Source organism: Schistocerca gregaria, unplaced genomic scaffold, assembly GCF_023897955.1.
Source record: "Schistocerca gregaria isolate iqSchGreg1 unplaced genomic scaffold, iqSchGreg1.2 ptg000310l, whole genome shotgun sequence".
NCBI classification, from domain to species: domain Eukaryota; kingdom Metazoa; phylum Arthropoda; class Insecta; order Orthoptera; family Acrididae; genus Schistocerca; species Schistocerca gregaria.
In genome coordinates, this window is record NW_026061790.1 from 530,001 (window position 1) to 537,500 (window position 7,500).

The window sequence follows — 7,500 nt, forward strand, 5'->3', positions numbered from 1 at the left end:
GCCCCTATACCCAGCTCCGACGATCGATTTGCACGTCAGAATCGCTACGGACCTCCATCAGGGTTTCCCCTGACTTCGTCCTGGCCAGGCATAGTTCACCATCTTTCGGGTCCCAACGTGTACGCTCTAGGTGCGCCTCACCTCGCAATGAGGACGAGACGCCCCGGGAGTGCGGAGGCCGCCGCCCCGTGAAGGGCGGGGAAGCCCCATCCTCCCTCGGCCCGCGCAAGGCGAGACCTTCACTTTCATTACGCCTTTAGGTTTCGTACAGCCCAATGACTCGCGCACATGTTAGACTCCTTGGTCCGTGTTTCAAGACGGGTCGTGAAATTGTCCAAAGCTGAAGCGCCGCTGACGGGAGCGATTATTCCGCCCGAGAGCATCCCGAGCCAACAGCGGCGCGGGTCCGGGGCCGGGCCAGGTAGGTCCGTCATCCGGGAAGAACCGCGCGCGCTTGCCGGGAGCCCGAGCGCCCAAAGGGGCGAATCGACTCCTCCAGATATACCGCCGAGCAGCCAGCCAGGACACCGGGGCTCTGCCCAACAGACGCGAACCGAGGCCCGCGGAAGGACAGGCTGCGCACCCGGGCCGTAGGCCGGCACCCAGCGGGTCGCGACGTCCTACTAGGGGAGAAGTGCGGCCCACCGCACACCGGAACGGCCCCACCCCGCGGCGAGTGGAAAGGCAACCGGACACGACCCCGCCGCGGATTGCTCCGCGCGGGCGGCCGGCCCCATCTGCCGAGGGCGGGGGCCAGTGGCCAGATGGGCGTGAATCTCACCCGTTCGACCTTTCGGACTTCTCACGTTTACCCCAGAACGGTTTCACGTACTTTTGAACTCTCTCTTCAAAGTTCTTTTCAACTTTCCCTCACGGTACTTGTTCGCTATCGGTCTCGTGGTCATATTTAGTCTCAGATGGAGTTTACCACCCACTTGGAGCTGCACTCTCAAGCAACCCGACTCGAAGGAGAAGTCCCGCCGACGCTCGCACCGGCCGCTACGGGCCTGGCACCCTCTACGGGCCGTGGCCTCATTCAAGTTGGACTTGGGCTCGGCGCGAGGCGTCGGGGTAGTGGACCCTCCCAAACACCACATGCCACGACAGGCGGCAGCCTGCGGGGTTCGGTGCTGGACTCTTCCCTGTTCGCTCGCCGCTACTGGGGGAATCCTTGTTAGTTTCTTTTCCTCCGCTTAGTAATATGCTTAAATTCAGCGGGTAGTCTCGCCTGCTCTGAGGTCGTTGTACGAGGTGTCGCACGCCACACCGCCAGCCGGCTGTGCACGCTACCGAGAAAGTACCGGTATGCGAACCGCCAGGCGACGGGCGCGCATCGCACGTTTAAGGAGACGCGGCCGGCCACACAGGCGACCACGACACTCCCACGTCTCCGAAGCGGGACAAACGCCGCGCGCTTCAGTATACGTAGCCGACCCTCAGCCAGACGTGGCCCGGGAACGGAATCCATGGACCGCAATGTGCGTTCGAAACGTCGATGTTCATGTGTCCTGCAGTTCACATGTCGACGCGCAATTTGCTGCGTTCTTCATCGACCCACGAGCCGAGTGATCCACCGTCCTGGGTGATCTTTTCCTTTTCAGTCTCCCACTGTCTCTTTCAAGACAGTAGCATTTGCGGGACTGAGGCGTCTGACGGCCCCTGTTCCACTATTTTTTTGTGTCCAACGGCCTCACAGCCGATGGGCGTCGTACGGCTCCACACCGGAGCGGACAGGCACTCGGGCGAACGTCATTCAAAACCGGCGCCAGGCGCCAGGTACCGCAGGCCAGCCGCTCCAGAGCTTCAGCGCTCGTACCACACAACAACAACACTTCCGCTAGTTTTGAGAGGCACGCGTGGTTCCGCACGCGGCGCACGGCCACTGCCGTACAGGTAGCGTGTTGCGCGACACGACACGCACATCGAAAGACATGCAGTCTAGTCGGTAATGATCCTTCCGCAGGTTCACCTACGGAAACCTTGTTACGACTTTTACTTCCTCTAAATGATCAAGTTTGGTCATCTTTCCGGTAGCATCGGCAACGACAGAGTCGATGCCGCGTACCAGTCCGAAGACCTCACTAAATCATTCAATCGGTAGTAGCGACGGGCGGTGTGTACAAAGGGCAGGGACGTAATCAACGCGAGCTTATGACTCGCGCTTACTGGGAATTCCTCGTTCATGGGGAACAATTGCAAGCCCCAATCCCTAGCACGAAGGAGGTTCAGCGGGTTACCCCGACCTTTCGGCCTAGGAAGACACGCTGATTCCTTCAGTGTAGCGCGCGTGCGGCCCAGAACATCTAAGGGCATCACAGACCTGTTATTGCTCAATCTCGTGCGGCTAGAAGCCGCCTGTCCCTCTAAGAAGAAAAGTAATCGCTGACAGCACGAAGGATGTCACGCGACTAGTTAGCAGGCTAGAGTCTCGTTCGTTATCGGAATTAACCAGACAAATCGCTCCACCAACTAAGAACGGCCATGCACCACCACCCACCGAATCAAGAAAGAGCTATCAATCTGTCAATCCTTCCGGTGTCCGGGCCTGGTGAGGTTTCCCGTGTTGAGTCAAATTAAGCCGCAGGCTCCACTCCTGGTGGTGCCCTTCCGTCAATTCCTTTAAGTTTCAGCTTTGCAACCATACTTCCCCCGGAACCCAAAAGCTTTGGTTTCCCGGAGGCTGCCCGCCGAGTCATCGGAGGAACTGCGGCGGATCGCTGGCTGGCATCGTTTATGGTTAGAACTAGGGCGGTATCTGATCGCCTTCGAACCTCTAACTTTCGTTCTTGATTAATGAAAACATACTTGGCAAATGCTTTCGCTTCTGTTCGTCTTGCGACGATCCAAGAATTTCACCTCTAACGTCGCAATACGAATGCCCCCGCCTGTCCCTATTAATCATTACCTCGGGTTCCGAAAACCAACAAAATAGAACCGAGGTCCTATTCCATTATTCCATGCACACAGTATTCAGGCGGGCTTGCCTGCTTTAAGCACTCTAATTTGTTCAAAGTAAACGTGCCGGCCCACCGAGACACTCAACAAAGAGCACCCTGGTAGGATTTAAACGGGGTCCGCCTCGGGACGCGAAAGCACCCCTTCGGCTCGCCCCACCGGCAGGACGTCCCACGATACATGCCAGTTAAACACCGACGGGCGGTGAACCAACAGCGTGGGACACAAATCCAACTACGAGCTTTTTAACCGCAACAACTTTAATATACGCTATTGGAGCTGGAATTACCGCGGCTGCTGGCACCAGACTTGCCCTCCAATAGATACTCGTTAAAGGATTTAAAGTGTACTCATTCCGATTACGGGGCCTCGGATGAGTCCCGTATCGTTATTTTTCGTCACTACCTCCCCGTGCCGGGAGTGGGTAATTTGCGCGCCTGCTGCCTTCCTTGGATGTGGTAGCCGTTTCTCAGGCTCCCTCTCCGGAATCGAACCCTGATTCCCCGTTACCCGTTACAACCATGGTAGGCGCAGAACCTACCATCGACAGTTGATAAGGCAGACATTTGAAAGATGCGTCGCCGGTACGAGGACCGTGCGATCAGCCCAAAGTTATTCAGAGTCACCAAGGCAAACGGACCAGACAAGCCAATCCGATTGGTTTTGATCTAATAAAAGCGTCCCTTCCATCTCTGGTCGGGACTCTGTTTGCATGTATTAGCTCTAGAATTACCACAGTTATCCAAGTAACGTGGGTACGATCTAAGGAACCATAACTGATTTAATGAGCCATTCGCGGTTTCACCTTAATGCGGCTTGTACTGAGACATGCATGGCTTAATCTTTGAGACAAGCATATGACTACTGGCAGGATCAACCAGGGAGCTGCGTCAACTAGAGCTGAGCAGCCGGCCGCCCGGGAGTGTGTCCCGGGGGCCCGCGCGAACACGCAAGCGTCCGCTCAATTATTCTGCAAACAGGAGGAGGCCGAGCTCCCCTGCACGATACACCTCGAAACCCTCTCAGGTCCCGGCGGCGCGCAGCGCCGTCCTAGGTACTTGGTCGGTTTCGAGAGAGGCGCAATCGCCCGGAGTTAGGCGAGTAGACGGTTTTAGTGCGAACACCCTTGCTCCCAACTGAGCTTGCCGCTGCCGACAGAGGCCCGGGAGCGTGCTGTCGTGGCATTGCCGGCGGGAGACAACACGCGCCACCTATGGTGACCGGCAGCTCCAACGCCAGCGCCACACAAGGGCAAAGCCCCACTTGGGTGCAGAAGCGAACTCTCCCAGCACAGCGCACGCGCCAACACGTCCGCACAACTGCGATACAAACCACCTGCGAGAACCGCTGGGGCGACCGAGCAGCAGACGGCGTCGCGGCGCCGAGTGCCAGGCGGCGGCGCATCCTCAACGCACACAGTCCTCAATCAGACCAGCACACTGCAGATGTCCACCGCGCTTCGCACCGGGCTCGGCTGAACCAACTTTGGCCGCCAGGCGCCGCGTGCAGGGTGCGCCGCAGCGTAGCTGCACCGCCTGCCGGGCCCGTCGGCTGGCGCTCCTGCCACTCGGCGCCCCCCACCAGCCGCCTGTTGCGCGTGCGCCCACGCAGCGCGCGGCCAACACGCCGGGCGGCCCCCCTTCACCGGCCGGGAACAGTCCCACCAAGCCACCGCCGCGTATCGCTTCATACCCACATGGACCTAGTCACGTGTGTGGATGTGGCGGGTACCGCTGAAACAACCGGTTAATAGCTGTACCGATCGTCGCCATCACAGATTCACCTCCAGCGTGAACAACCGCTCAACAACGGATTTCCAGTTCATTTGCGTATCTTGGGCAGTAAACGTAGATGTCCACCTACATTTGCGAATTCAACAATTCTTGCATGCCAGGATGTCATGTGTCACGACACGCTACATCAGACCACATACACACTGCGACATGTGCAGAAGAGAACACGTGGAAGGTGGCCCGCGCACGTATGCGATGTCCCTTCCGCGATCCACTGTCAACCGGCATCTGCGGCATGTCCCAGATATGGAACGCGGTCCACCAGGGTAGCACTTTGTGTGAGGCAATACGACAAAGTCGGAATACACGCGTCACTACATCAGACGGCTCACGCTGACCTGACCTGACCTGACCTGACCTGACCTGACTCACCGCACCACCACCCCCAGCGACCCAGGGTGACATACAATGCGTTCGTACGTTCCTCCCACACGCCTCTACGGCGTACCACAGTGCAACCTAGCTGTTATTGGGAGACGAGACAAGTAGCATCGAGCACAACATATGGAAATTGAGATTCGACACCGTTGGGCACAGCCAGCGTACGGTCACACGTATCACACTACTTCACTCTGTACGTAACGACCGATGATCGGTACAGCGTGTGGGTTACGCGTACGACATCAGCGGACAATGGACACAGACCATACCACGACGTACACTGAGGGCGTCGACATCTGAATGCAACTGAACAGCTGCGAGGCTCATTTAACACTCAAACGCCAGACCGACCAGCTTGAGAGGACAGAGACACAAAGAGGGGGACAGAGGGGGGGGGGGGGGCGGCGATATAGTCCTATTGCAGTACAATTGACAGTGGATAGCGGGAATATGTGGAAAGTAAGCAACACTCGCAAGACATCTACATGAGGATAACAACGACACCAGAGATTCCGAGCAGTGAACTATGTTAGGCAAAGGGACAACGTGGGTTAGGTTAAGGGACAACGTGGGTTAGGTTAAGGGACAACGTGGGTTAGGTTAAGGGACAACGTGGGTTAGGTTAAGGGACAACGTGGGTTAGGTTAAGGGACAACGTGGGTTAGGTTAAGGGACAACGTGGGTTAGGTTAAGGGACAACGTGGGTTAGGTTAAGGGACAACGTGGGTTAGGTTAAGGGACAACGTGGGTTAGGTTAAGGGACAACGTGGGTTAGGTTAAGGGACAACGTGGGTTAGGTTAAGGGACAACGTGGGTTAGGTTAAGGGACAAATTGAGTTAGGTTAAGGGACAACGTGGGTTAGGTTAAGGGACAAATTGAGTTAGGTTAAGGGACAAATTGAGTTAGGTTAAGGGACAAATTGAGTTAGGTTAAGGGACAAATTGAGTTAGGTTAAGGGACAACGTGAGTTAGGTTAAGGGACAAATTGAGTTAGGTTAAGGGACAAATTGAGTTAGGTTAAGGGACAAATTGAGTTAGGTTAAGGGACAAATTGAGTTAGGTTAAGGGACAAATTGAGTTAGGTTAAGGGACAAATTGAGTTAGGTTAAGGGACAACTTGAGTTAGGTTAAGGGACAACTTGAGTTAGGTTAAGGGACAACTTGAGTTAGGTTAAGGGACAACTTGAGTTAGGTTAAGGGACAACTTGAGTTAGGTTAAGGGACAACTTGAGTTAGGTTAAGGGACAACTTGAGTTAGGTTAAGGGACAACTTGAGTTAGGTTAAGGGACAACTTGAGTTAGGTTAAGGGACAACTTGAGTTAGGTTAAGGGACAACTTGAGTTAGGTTAAGGGTCAACTTGAGTTAGGTTAAGGGACAACTTGAGTTAGGTTAAGGGACAACTTGAGTTAGGTTAAGGGACAACTTGAGTTAGGTTAAGGGACAACTTGAGTTAGGTTAAGGGATAATGTGGTACAACCAGAGTTAGGTTAAGCGATAATGTGGTACAGCCACAGTTAGGTTAAGCGATAATGTGGTACAGCCACAGTTAGGTTAAGCGATAATGTGGTACAGCCACAGTTAGGTTAAGCGATAATGTGGTACAGCCACAGTTAGGTTAAGCGATAATGTGGTACAGCCACAGTTAGGTTAAGCGATAATGTGGTACAGCCACAGTTAGGTTAAGCGATAATGTGGTACAGCCACAGTTAGGTTAAGCGATAATGTGGTACAGCCACAGTTAGGTTAAGCGATAATGTGGTACAGCCACAGTTAGGTTAAGCGATAATGTGGTACAGCCACAGTTAGGTTAAGCGATAATGTGGTACAGCCACAGTTAGGTTAAGCGATAATGTGGTACAGCCACAGTTAGGTTAAGCGATAATGTGGTACAGCCACAGTTAGGTTAAGCGATAAAGTTGGTTACATTTGGTATTGTGTGGGAAGGGGGCAGAGAGAGGGGGGGGGTGGATAGTGGTGGCAGTACGCGGATGCCTGAGTCACCGTCAGATACGTCACGTCGGTTCGATGCTTGTAGCAAGAGGCTGGCGGGTCTGTGTCTCTCACTTCTGCAATTTTTCATGTGGTATAACACGAGGGCGGGGGGTGATATTTGGTGGCCCTCTGTGTAGGATGTGTGTTGGTTTATCTGAGCAATGGTAGTTGTCGGAGGAGTGGGGTATTGTGCTTTTATAGGTGGACCTACTGCTCTGGTTATCATAGTGTCGACGGTGCAATGTCGCAGAGAGGATGCACTCGACATTGTCGCATTCCAGATGTTTACGTATTGTGTGTCTCCGTTGCAGGCCGAGAGTGGTGCATGTTCGAGTGTCTGGCTGACGTGCGATTCACGTTGTGTGCCCAGTCTTAC

General features: G+C 54.6%; 3 non-coding genes across 3 annotated transcripts in view; all 3 read right to left on the minus strand.

Moving 5' to 3' along the window:
* LOC126305381 (large subunit ribosomal RNA) overlaps positions 1-1,242 on the minus strand; it is a 4,222-nt gene extending 2,980 nt beyond the window's left edge. The window contains exon 1 of the ribosomal RNA XR_007553442.1: positions 1-1,242. This exon is cut by the window's left edge and continues 2,980 nt beyond it. This is a non-coding gene — a ribosomal RNA (large subunit ribosomal RNA).
* A 188-nt stretch (positions 1,243-1,430) lies between these two features.
* On the minus strand, positions 1,431-1,585 carry LOC126305464 (5.8S ribosomal RNA). Its single transcript, XR_007553513.1, has one exon. It is a non-coding gene; the product is annotated as a 5.8S ribosomal RNA (ribosomal RNA).
* A 361-nt stretch (positions 1,586-1,946) lies between these two features.
* LOC126305317 (small subunit ribosomal RNA) lies at positions 1,947-3,839 on the minus strand. Its single transcript, XR_007553384.1, has one exon. It is a non-coding gene; the product is annotated as a small subunit ribosomal RNA (ribosomal RNA).
* Between the last annotated feature and the right edge of the window lie 3,661 nt (positions 3,840-7,500).